Source organism: Solanum lycopersicum, chromosome 12, assembly GCF_036512215.1.
Source record: "Solanum lycopersicum chromosome 12, SLM_r2.1".
Lineage (NCBI taxonomy): Eukaryota > Viridiplantae > Streptophyta > Magnoliopsida > Solanales > Solanaceae > Solanum > Solanum lycopersicum.
The window spans coordinates 49,935,836-49,949,302 of NC_090811.1; the positions used below are offsets into that span (position 1 = coordinate 49,935,836).

At 38.8% G+C, this 13,467-nt stretch overlaps 1 long non-coding RNA gene across 1 annotated transcript; it reads left to right on the forward strand.

Moving 5' to 3' along the window:
* The first annotated feature begins 416 nt into the window (after nt 1–416).
* Nucleotides 417–2,197, forward strand: LOC104644983 (uncharacterized). Its single transcript, XR_738846.4, has 2 exons — nt 417–1,310; nt 1,698–2,197. It is a non-coding gene; the product is annotated as an uncharacterized lncRNA (long non-coding RNA).
* Nucleotides 2,198–13,467: the final 11,270 nt, after the last annotated feature.

The following is a 13,467-nucleotide window of genomic DNA, read 5'->3' on the forward strand; positions in this document are numbered from 1 at the left end:
CAAATGATTTAAAACAATTAGGTTTTGTTGAAGTCCAAAATATTTTTTTCAAGATATTTGAAACTAATCATATCATTTTACATTTTTTGGAAAATATATAGGTTTTATATAATTTTCTATACGTAATTAATATATTTGATGAATATTCGAAAATCATCTTGAAAAAAAATATTGTTTTTGCTTAATAATTTTACTAATTAGTTTAGTTATATATTGGTTTGTTAGTTTTAGTTAGCTAATTCATATTGAAATGATTATTTTATTTTGTTAAGATTAAAAAGCTCATTAAGTGATTTTACTTATTCATCTTATTTAATTATTGGTCGAATTCGCTAATTTAATCCATTCAACTTTTTTTTAAAATTATTTTGATTGGCTACAATAAAATCTTTGACCATCTTTTGTAATTGCAATTTTATCTGCATTTATCCAACTTCCACAGCTCATTTTCTTCCAATTTTACGACCAAAATTTGGAACCTTTTCCTAATTTTTTTCAGTAACCCAACCCAACTTATACCTTCACCAGGCCCACTCCTCTTAATTCCCATTCCCAGTAATTCCTCTCCTCTCAGCAACCAACCCGACCCAATTCCCTTTTATCCCCTTCAGTGAGCAACACGAAATTGCAACGTGCATCAGACATGTGAACTCCTCCACTCAACCAACGCGCCCCCGTCTTCTTCATGCGCGAGCCACTAAAAGCAGCAGCAAGCAATGCATAATGATCTCAACGGTATCATCGTCTCTGTCGCCATTAATTTGCGTGGCAAGGGCTTCCTGATTTCTCTAGCCTCGCAGAATCGTCCTTGGGTGTCGGAGATGTCTCCACGTCTCCCATAAGGACGATTGGATCGATCACAATCGTCCATTTCCCCTTTCCATTTTTGGAAAAGTTTCAGAGCTTCAGAAAAAGCTTGTCTTCCCAAAGTGGTGAAAGAAACATTTAAATTTCAAATTCGGACTCAAGTTCTATCCAAGATTCTCACCCTTCCCCCCCCCCCCCCCCCCCCTTTTTTTCTTTGTCAAAATCCTAGCCCTTAGCTATATATGATCGCTTCGGTCCTTTTGGGGGAGGGAGATATTTCTTTAGCTGCCGTTAGAGAGAATTTCTACAGTAAGAATCACTAGTTATACAATTATTACAAATAAACACTTGTGGAATAGGTCTTAAAAATCACAGAGAGTAAGAGTTAATACTCCCGCTTGTTTCTTCACCCACGAGAGTTCATCGGAGTCGCGAATTGGTGGTGGAGGGATCGGCCTCATAGCTAGCTCGTTCGTCCGTTCGATTCGCTGCCCTCGTAAAAGGTAAGGTTCTCTTGACCTCCATTTGAATTTTTCTTTATATTATTTTTATTTATTTATTTATTTATATATTTTTGTTTAGTTGAGGTTTCATTTGAGAATTTGGAGCTTTCTGTTGGCTCTTCCTCTCTTTCTCGCGGGTGCATACATTATTTTTATTCCTTGTCCTAGTTCACCGCTGGTACCAAACTATCGCTCGATTTGATGTCTTAGTTTATGTTCTCTCATTAGTTGTTGAAGATGAAGTTGAGTCGCATTGCTGATGATTCATTTTACTTTTACTTTTGAGGAAGTTAGGTGAACATTTGACTTGCTTTGCTCGAAATAGTCTGATGGTTGGAAAATGCAAATCTAGTAGCTTATCTTTTTATCATTTCATCTTTTATTCAGGTTCGATATCGGAATTAAATCTTTGTGCGAGGAAGAATGCATTCTGTCGTCCGCTACTCATAGGCTCATGTTCCTTTTTTTGTGTCTTACAATAGCCTTACTGTGGGGAAAAGAAAAATGATTTTTCTTCATTCGTAGCATCGTCATGATATATACATATGTTCATTATCTTGTAGTGTTGCATATGCTTTTGTTTTGCTTAATCACTTTATTAAGATGTCTTGTATTTAGTAGTATTTCCGTTAGTTCATATCTTCCTTTAAGGCGCTATTATTTAAGAATGGACGAGTTGATAGTTGCCTTCGTTTTGTCCTCTATGCCCCGTATGTTACCTTACTCTTTATTAAAGGCTCATCTTTTAAAGGGGAAATTGGATTATGTTTGAAAACAACCATTATTGTTTTGATTTAAGTATGATTTAGCATATTTAGTTGCCTTTTGGGTGACCGGTGGAGGATTTCCCTTACTCCGTATATTTTATTCAGTTATATTGTTATGTACATCGCTGCGAATTTTGTTAAGATTAATCATAACTCACCTTTAAGTATGGATATTAACCCTCAATTTTTTTTGTATGGGGTTACTTGCCTTTAGTTTATGAAGCTCTTCCTTTGCATTCCATCAACTCCTTTCATCGAGTCGGCCATCATGGTAAATTAGGAATCAGGTGTACAGGTTGAAAATTGGCAAATCCGAACGAAAAAATAATTTTCAAGTTCTGGAAATGTGAAAACAAGCTGAAAATATGTCTTGTATACATCCGTATACAGTGATATACGCGACAAAACGACAATATACAGATTCAAACGGCGTAGAAACTCAGGAAAAATTACATGAAATAAGGATAAAAAAAATGTAGGCTTTAAAGGTTCAAAAGTGGGTCAGAAACGTCCTGTATAACAGCGTATTCTTAATGTGTATACACAGATTTCTTTGAAGGAAATAGGCCTAAAGGCCCTGAAAATTGCAGCAGCAGAATTTGGGCCTAGGGCCCAACTTTGATATTTCCTTCCTTTCTTATTTATTTATTATGATGTTGGACTAACATATTATTTGATTTTTGGTTTTAATTTAATTATATCCCTAAGATATCCATTTCTCTTTATAAATATTCCAAAAAAATACAAATATTTATTTTATAAATGTTTATTACTTCGATTATTTTAATATTGGTCTTGTTAACAGAGTATGAATTATTTTTTCCCCTATTTTATTTTCTCCTTAATATAATATAATAATTAAATTGAGCAAACGAAAAAAAAAATTCTTTTACTTTAGTTAAAAAATTTAAAAGTTGTTTGAAAGTCATTTTAGTCAAATTGTCGGTCAACCGCGAGTTAGCAGGCATTCCGAGGGCCTAACACCTTCTCTGAATGCACATTTGAACTTCGAACCCCTTTTGAACTGATTTTATCTGTTTAAATCTTTTGAAGACAATTCTAAGTTTTCTTGATTTTTACTAAAAAATAAAGTGGCGACTTTGTTAATTATGAAAGTTGATTTTTCTTAAATCAAAAAATTAATTATTTTTTCAAAACTTAGTCATTTTTTCATTTATATATATTTTCGATAAAATAGAAATGATGACTCTACTGGGGACTAATTAAGTTCTAACCAAAAGGATTTGACTAATTATAATTATTAAATTGCTTATTTGTGACTAATGTGTTTTAATTATATAATGGCATTACATTTCATGACATATTTTGTTATATATTGTATAGTATATTAAAGGACGGTTTGCGTAATCGCAATCGGACTTTTTTATACTCACCTTCTTTCAGATTTAGCGGCAATTTATTGGTTCGTTATGCGTCCAATGGTTGTCGCGAGTTCCAGCCCAAATTGTCCGTTTGGGTTCCCGGTCTTAAACGTCACTCTTAGTCAACTAGCGTAGAGCCGAGCCGAGCCAAAATCCCGAATTTAGAAGTATTTGAACTAAGACGAGCCAACACCCAATGCGTGTGGGGCCCATTAGAAGTCCACTTTTTATCTACTTGGCCCAAATTTCAAAAAATAGACAACCATGCTTATGTGATGATTGAAGGATGTATGTGTGTTTTAAAATGATTTGTTGTCTACGGGGGTGGGGGTTAACTAATCTTTGTCTGTGATTTTTGCAGGATGAATTTAACACACGAGCCTTTGAAAACAAGAATGGTTACCGTCCCTGATCCTTTGCTCAAAGTATGGTAGAGGTTCATGAACAACGACGACAAAATGATCGTCGAGAAACACATAGGTTACCTCCCATCTCTGCTAGAGATGAATGCTTGGTCTGGCCAAATTGGAACAATGGTGAAATTCTTGGACAACGAGCATATGATCTTTCGATTTGGGGAAGTAGAGTTAACGCCAACAATAGAAGAAGTCCTCACGAGTTACAAAAGCGTCTCCATGTGCAACAAAAGGAAACGACACCCAGAAACAGATCTCCTAAATCCTATAATATGGGATTTTACCAAAATTAGAGAAAAATTATCATTGGTTAAAACCTAGTGGATGGACAAGCTCCCCGACCCAAATATACCTTTCAGAAAACTATATTATCGGTTTGAACGTGCAAGGGCTTATGAGAAATATAAATATGAGTTCGTTTCAAAAGAAAAATGGAAAGAGACGTGTCCCCTCACATATCCAATATGTTTACTCAGAACGATAATTTTCCCTTAAGGTCCAAAATACACTATTCATCCTAGTGTATTTATGGCCACTCATGCCATCTTCTACGGAGTGGACTATAAATTTTCAACAAGTACTACACTTTAGCGCCTATGATTTAGGATGACATCTATAGGGCTTTAGACAAATGTCATAGTGGAGAACACTTCTTTCAAGGGTGTAGTCTGATATTACAGTGGTGGATGATGTGACATTTGACCAAGACTCATAATCCAAAAGAACCAGATCCCCTGAAGCGGTCAGACGACTTACATGGTCATGATTGGTGGTTGTACCACTATCATTGCAATAAGACTGGAGGAGAAAGTTTTTTGTATCCGAGGCTTCGAGGGCTGAGAGAAGAAGACATACAGTAGTCAATAGAGAGTTTGATGGTAAATAAGAATATGGTGGTTAGAAGAGAAAAAGTCCCTTACTTGGTATTTGCTGGGTTAAAGGGGACTAGACTATATGCATCCGGTCGAGTCCTAAGACAACTAGGAGGGAAACAAGAGTTTCCCCAGATCGCAGATGTGAGGAAATTTGCAACTGACCACGAGAATGGACGAGTTGCATTTGCTGAAGACATACGTAGGATGTGCAAATCTCGAAGAGTGTTGGGTTAACCTGTACCAAACAGGTTTCATCAAAAATGTTCTAGGGAGTACAAAGAATGGTTGAAAAAGAGTCTCGCTGGAACTATTGAGCCTGGCCCAAATGACCCTCACATTATTGCAGGTGTTGGAGCCAAACATCAAGTCCGACATCAAGAGAAGTTTGATAGGAATGAATTAGATCATCAATGTCATCACTCTGAAGATGTCAAAGTCATAGTTCAATTGAAACAGGAGCTACGAAGAGACGGACAGTGCATGACAAAGTTAGATGATAACATGGAACAACAGATTCAATCGATAGAGGGGTTCAAACATCAATAAGAAGCTCGATTGGCGAGAGATCATATCTGGGCGAATACATATGCTATGTGGGAAGAGGTCAACATCGTCAAAAGGACCAGACTTGGCAATGGATCAGAGGAGGCTTGAATTTTATTTACTATCCCCTGCGTGGGACTGCTTTATTTGTACTTTGTTTGTAATTTATTTTCTGAATTATTTCTTGGTTTTATGTTTATCAGACATTTTGGATGCTATTAATGAAGTATTTTGGAGATAATAAATCGAGTTTAAAAAGCATATACATCCTTCAATTCGTTAGGCCTACCCTTGTCATAAAAGGGTCACAAGCATGTTTAGGACGTGATATGTGTGTTTAACTGCTTATGTGTTATGTTGATATGAATGAGGATATCGTAAACTCTCTATTTTCCAGAAATTTCCAAAAGATATATACAAACAAGTCCATGTTACAAAATGTCCGACCAAAATTTTTGAGTCTCAAGTTTCTCATTCAAAAGACACCTTTTATACCACAAATCCTAAAACATTCATTGTACCGTCTTAGGAAAGGCAAAAATCACTGCCATGGACAAAGGTAAGAACATCCAAGGAGGAAAGGCTCAGAGTCGACATAACCACTGCAATTTACAAAGCTGCAACCGTGACGCTGGATGAGGATCTGACATAACAGATGAAGAGAAAGAAATATGTTGAGATGGAGACAAAGGACTTACGAGAGAAGTTGGACATGCTTCGGTTAAAAGTGCATGAAAGAGAAGCAAGAGAGGCGAGGATAGAATCAGAGACTGCCGCTCTATTATCAAAAAGCACGTCCCTTGATGAAGATCTGACAGTTGAAATGGAAGAATTTACCTCCATGAGAGAAAGGATGGCCGCACAGAGGAAGAAGAACAAAGACTTCTCTAGCAACATGATTGATAAACTTCAGAAAATATGCAAAAAATACCCCATCTACGAGCAAGGAGCTAATAGTGGTCCTGATAACGAGGAAATCATTTACAAACCCCCATTCCTAGGCCATCTGAAAGGAGGATTCTAATGCTCCAACAAGAAGGGAAATGACTAACGTGTCGTCATCATTTTATCTTTTAAAATCTCTATTGTTGCCTTTCAACTTCCTTGTAATCGTAATGAATAAATGAAAATGTATTATCTTGTACTTGAACTACGTTGGTCCTGATTTCTCCTAGTGAGATACGTAGACAACCTTCCAAGGCCCGACCCCTATCTTCTAAAAATTTTATCCTCCCCTTCATATTACAAGAAGATACGAAGACGATATCAACGGACGTCAAATAGCATCTGCAAGAAGACTTTAGCTCAGCGAAATTAAGCCTTTCTGAGACAGTGTCAAACTAAAAGATAAACAAACTCCTGCTTGTTAAAAATTTGTTTTCAACTTTACTCTTGAGTTGAAGATATCATCAAACAAAGAAACTTGTGTTTTTATTTGCTCTCTGTGTGATATTATGTATTTTGCATTCTGAATCTAAACTGACAAATATGCATTTGAGTTGTTTTCCTTCTCAGGTACTTTGAAACTGATATGTGTCGATTGAAAGCTCGTAGATCATCCCTATTTCACCAGATCAAAAGGTCCTGCAGATTTCTTCTCTAAACGAGATTTAGCCAAAAGAAAGACAGTCATGGGAGATAGTAATGAAGAAGTAAGTCTTACTGATGTTGTGGTGGCTCAACCCACCGTACAGGACCATAAAAAGTTGGTTCTGTAGTTGATGCAACAGATTGCAGAGATGAGGGTAGAAATGCAAAGGAGACAGGATCTACCTCCGCCAGTTTTTGCCGCTAACGCTGTTGATGGGAGACCTCCAATCTACTTCCCTTCTTCAAATATGGATCCAGCTCAAAGCTAGCCATCTACACGTGCTCAGGATCCGTCGGTTATAGATCTAACTACCCAAAATCCCCAATATGCTTCCACATCCTACTAAACTCCACCTCCTTCTCAAAACAACCACTCCCATTGCCACCCCATCCTCAAAATACCCACCATCAAACTGTTACACCACCGCGAAATTAAAAAACAAAATAATTTAAATCCACAAACACCCCACCACTACTTAAATTAGAATAAAAATCCTCAGACGTACCCACAGAATTATCCAACCCCCCCCCCCAAATGCTCAAGGTACCTATGTAGCTCCACCCTTACCAAAAAGAACCACTTTCCAAATTTCCGTCCCTACCGAGCACGATGTGCACGGTTCTAAGCTGGACCATTATGAGGAACAGGAAAGGGAGTGGAGGGCAAAGGAAGAGGCAAATGTCAACATAAAAGAAGAGATCAAGAAAGACATGAAAGATCTCCAATGCGTCCCAAATATCGCAAGGCTTAGTTATGAATACTTATGTATTCATCCATATTTAGACCTTCCATAAGGGTTCAAGATCCCAAAGTTTGACACTTCGGAGGAGTGGGCAACCCTATGGCTCATCTAATAGCCTACTGTGACCAGCTCGTGGGATTTGGAAGGGATGAAGCTTTATTGATGCGGATCTTCAGCCTAATCCTGTGCAGAGAAGGTCTTGAATGGTTCACCTCGCATGAAACCAGGCAATGGCCTAGCTGGAATACATTGGCCAAAGATTTTATCGATCGATTTGCTTACAACATAGAAATTGTTTCATAAAAGCAAATATCCACCGAGAGTTATAGGGAGTTCGCCTATAGGTGGAGAAAAAAAGCGACAAGGGTGAGACTTCCTATGTCTGAGAAAGAAATCGTTGAAGTATTCGTGCGCGTGCAAGAGCCTGAATATTATGATAGAATTATGTTGCTCGTTGGAGCATAGTTTGCCGAGATAGTCAAGATTGGTGAGACTATCGAGGACGGTTTAAAATCAGGAAAGATAGCCCGTGTAGCCTCATTTCCCGGATCTTTAGGGTTGTTGAAAAACAAAAGATAAGAAATTGTTGTTGTTTCATATGGGTGAAAGAAAACCCCCAGAAGCTCGTCATATTCCCAAGGTCGTTCACGGTCTTCCCTACAATCCTCCAACTTACCAGAATGCTACCTCCACTTATCCAAATGTACAAGCTCCACTATACCAAAGTCCACCCCCGAATTACCAAAATCCATCTCCTATTTACCCAAATCATCCCCCACCCTACCAAATTTCATCTCCTTACTAGGGTGTTGCTCCCAACTGTGCTAATGTGCAATCGAGCTACCGAGCACCCCCTCATGTTTATCAAATCAAAGCTCCACTATACCAAAATTTCCCTCCGAATTACCAAGGTCCATCGCTAAACTACCAAACAAATCCATATCCTAGAATCTAAGCTCCATGTCCAAATACTAGAAGTTATCAACACGGGCCTCTTCCCCAACAAGTCATTTATGACCCTCCCCAACCCATATTCGAGAAGAACCTTCAAGAAACTTCACTGCGCACGCTGAAAACCAAACAAAACTATATGAGCGACCGGCCGCGGCCGGATTTATCCACCCAGTGGGGCCCAAACCGATGGATACCAATTCTAAGGTCTATAGGCCTGACCAAAGGTATGCTTATAATTCCAACAGTGCTGGACATGATATTGAAGACTGCATTAACCTTAAGCATAATATTCAAAATCTGATCGACCAAGAGGTGGTCTCAATTCAAACAGCCGTGCCTAATGCCAGCACCAATTTTTTTACCAAATCATGGAGGTGTCAATATCAACATGATAGAGACAGACGATGATTGATGCGGGACTAAGGTGATAAATCCAGTTGTGCATGACGATCTAGAAAATTCCTTGGCCTCATCAAGTGTCAAGGAGAAAAAAAGTGTGTGATCCTGACACCCGCAAAGGTTGTTGCCTTCATGCCACTAGAGAATCTTGTCAGGCCAAAATTTATTGTTGAGACTCCTACTGCACAAGGTATGACCCGATCCAGAAGATGTTATACTCCTGAGGTCTCAATGCTCTCAGAGGTTAAAAGAAGGATCAAGCTAAAAGGACAATAAGCGAGGGTGAGGCAGAGGAATCTGGAGAAGAATGCAACTGAAAGATTATTCTATTGTCAAGCATTTGGAGAAGACTCCAGACCAGATCTCCGTATGGGTCATGCTGATTAGTTCCCGATTGTATAGGTAGATTTTGATGAAGTCTCTTGATGATATGTATGTTCCCGTGGGCACAAGAAGCGATTATATGGCCGCTATGATCAACCAAGTTATCCGAGGGCATCAGATTAGTTTCTGCGACGATGAGTTGCCTTTGAAGGAAGGTCACATAACAAGGTGTTGGACATCACTGTAGTATGCCGTGAAAAGGTCGTAAATCACATTTTGGTGGATGAAGGATCTGTTCCGAATATTTGCCCGTTGTCGACGCTGAAGAAGCTAATATTTGACTTGGGAAAACTTGAGCAAAATAAAATCAACGTGAGAGCCTTTGACGGAGTATAGAGGGATACATTGAGAGCGCTGAATATGATTATCCAAGTGGTTCCAGCAGAATTTAGTGCACAGTTTCAAGTCTTGGATATTGATACCAGCTATAACCTTCTTCTGGGAAGGCCTTTCACCCATATAGATGGAGATGTCCCTTTTACTTTGCATAAGATGATGAAACTTGTTTGGAGAAACGAAGAGTTGGTTATTCATGGCGAAGGGAGTCTCTCAGGCAGACAGACATCGATAATTGATGAGATATTGCGAGGTACAGATTTCTACACAGTAGAGCTAGTAAATGCCACCAGTAAAGACTTGGCCCCATAGACTCCCATGTCTGCCATGTAGAAGATCATAGCCATTGTGATGTTACAGAATGGTTTTGAACCAGGTTTTGGATTGGGAAGAAATTTCCAAGGAATTATTGAGCCTATTTCGGTCCTCGTTAAGAGAGCCAGATATGGTTCGGGGTACATCCCCACAGATGATGACATGAAGACAACGAAGAAGAATGATCAAGCATTGTCTAAGACGATCCCACATCTGTATCAATCCATCCCAGTCCGGGAGTGTGCCGAGCATGAAGACCTTGGGGAAGGAATCTGTGACCTCTTCGAGGAGATCGATGTTGTTATTGAGGAAGTGGTTGAGCTAGCTGGTATCCGTGATGTTGAGCCACGAGAGATGTTGTAGAAATAGACCTCCACGCCTGTCCTGATCCCTTGAACTTCTTGGTATAAGGGCACGTATTATGCATATTTAAATCGGTGGTAGTCCGAAAGAGGCCCGGGACCCACCATGGTGCACTTGTCTTAACTGTTTGAATTTTTAATTTTCCATCATGATGTTTAAAAAGGCAACATGGACCTGTGTCATGACCAAAGTTTGCACCATTTTTCCAACTTGAATGAAAGCCTCTTCTATTTGAAAATTTGTTTATTTAATGATCGACTTTACTTTACTTTCCTAACTTTGTCTAATTATGGTTTCAGTAATATAAGTTTAAAACCTGCCTATGTCATGTCATGCCATGAGATGACTGAACAAAATGAGGCAGGTGATGACGAGGTCGATAAATACAAAGAGGGAATTGAGGCACCAAAATATGTTGCTGAAGAATTTCTACAGTTTGAAAACCAGCATAAGCAAAATTTAGAGGAAACATAAGCTGTAAATCTGGGAGACCAACAGTGCGTCAAAGAAGTCAAGATTAGCGTTCACTTGAATGAAACTCAAAAAAAGGCCTAATTCATTTACTCACCAAGTACATTGACGTGTTCGTCTGGTAAGTCAGCGACATGCTAGGGTTAAGTACCAATGTGGTGTCTCACAAATTGCCGACTAATCCAGGGTTCAGTTTGGTGAAACAAAAAACTCAGAAATTCAAGCCTAAGTTGAGTCTAAAGATTAAAGAAGATATAAACAAGCAAATAAAATCTCGATTGGTGGAAGTAACACAATACCTGACTTGGTTAGCCAATGTTGTTTTGGTTTCCAAGTAAGACGAGAAAATCAGAATTTGTGTCGACTATAGAGATCTCAACAAAGCTAGCCCGAAGGATAATTTTCTGCTGCCGAATATTCATATTTTGATTGATAACTGTGCTAAACATGAAATGTAGTCATTTGTGGATTGTTACGCAGGTTATTACCAAATTCTAATGGATGAGGAAGATGCAACAAGGATCGCTTTTATTACACCTTGGGTGTATATCATTATAGAGTGATGCCATTCGGCCTCAATAATGCTAGCGCTACCTATATGAGGGCTATGAAGACCATATTTCATGACATGATTCATAAGGAGTTTGAGGTGTATGTGGATGACGTCATAATCAAGTCCCGCGAGAATTCAGACCACTTGACACATTTGAAGAAGTTCTTTGATTGTCTGTGTTGATATAACTTGAAGTTGAATCCCGCTAAATGTGCTTTTGGAGTGCCAGCCGGAAAGTTGTTGGGATTTATAGCCAACAGAAGAGGTATTGAACTTGATCCTTCTAAGATTAAGGCAATTCAAGAGTTACCTCTGTCGAAGACTAAGAAAGAGGTGATGAGTTTTTCGGGAGGTTGAACTACATTAGTCGATCAATCAACCGTGGTGTGTGATCCTATCTTCAAGATGTTGAAGAAGGACACTTCGACAATGTGGACTGAAGAGTGTCACACTTCTTTCGACGCTATCAAGAACTATTTATCAAATCCATGAGTATTGGTTCCTCCACGAGAAAAGAGTCCGTTATTGGTGTATTTATCCATCTCGACTAGTGCATTCGTATGCGTACTCGGTCAACACGACGAGACAAGAAAGAAGGAAAGAGCAATCTATTACATGAGCAAGAAGTTTACTCCATACGAGTCTCGTTACACTCTGTTAGAGAGAATGTGTTGTGTTTTTACTTGGCTTGCCAAGAAGTTGGGACATTATTTATCTTCTTATACTACATACCTCATTTCCAGAATAGACCCTCTGAAGTATGTATTCCAGAAGGCGATGCCGAGCGGAAAATTAGCTAAGTGGAAAATGTTGTTGAGAGAGTTTGATATTGTGTATGTGACTCAGAAGGCGACAAAAGCACAAGCCTAGGCTAATCATCTTGCAGAAAATCCCTTTGATGTAAAGTATGAACCGCTTAAAACTTATTTTCACGATGAAGAAGTGTCATTTGTGGGTGAAAATAATTCTGAAACATACCCCGGTTGGAGACTACTGTTTGATGGAGCGGCAAATCATCAAGGTAAAGGTGTTGTTTAGCAGTCTTAGTTTCAGAGTCTGGTCAACACTATCCCGTGGCGGATAAACTCCAATTTAATTGCACAAATAACATGGCCGAATACGAAGCTTGTATTCTTGGTTTGAGAATGTCCATTGACATGAATGTCCATGAGCTATTGGTTGTTGGAGATTCGGATCTGTTGATCCAGCAGGTTCAAGGAGAGTGGGACGTGAAAAACCCGTACATTATACCTTACGTACCGTATGTACAGAAGTTCGTGAAAAGATTTTGTAAGGTCGAGTTCATACATACTCCCAGAATACAAAATGAGTTGGCCGATGCTCTTGCCACCATCACTTCAATGATTAAACATCCTGATACTGATTATATTGATCCTCTGGATATAGATCTGAAAGAATATCCATCCATTGTTCACATGTTGAGCAGAACCAGACGGTTTGCCATGGTATGTTTATATAAAGAAGTATTTTGAGTCCGAAAATTATCCTGAAGATGCTACATTATACCAGAAGAAGTCGATACGCCGTATGACTCTCAATTTTTTTTTAAGTGGGGAAATCCTTTGTAGGAGGACTCTAGATTTGGGTTTTCTTAGATGTGTCGATGCTGTTGAAGATTCTTAACTTATTGAATATATACATGTTGGAGTTTGTGGCATGCATATGAATGGGATCAATTTGGAAAGAAAGATCCTTCGAGCTGGGCATTTCTGGATGACTATGGAGAATGATTGTTGCAAGTTTATGCAAAAATGTCATAAATGTCAAGTGCATGGCGATTTGATCCGAGTTCCACCTCACGAACTTAATGTTATGAGTTCACCTTGGCCATTTGTAGCTTGGGGTATGGATGTCATCGGTCCGATAGAGCCATCCGCTTCAAATGGACACAGATTCATTTTGATTGATATTGATTATTTCACCAAGTGGGAGGAAGCAGCTTCTTACAAGTCGATAATCAAGAAAGTTGTGGCTGATTTTGTTCTCAACAATCTGATATGCAAGTTTGGAGTACCAGAATCCATCAATACTGATAATGGTGCAAA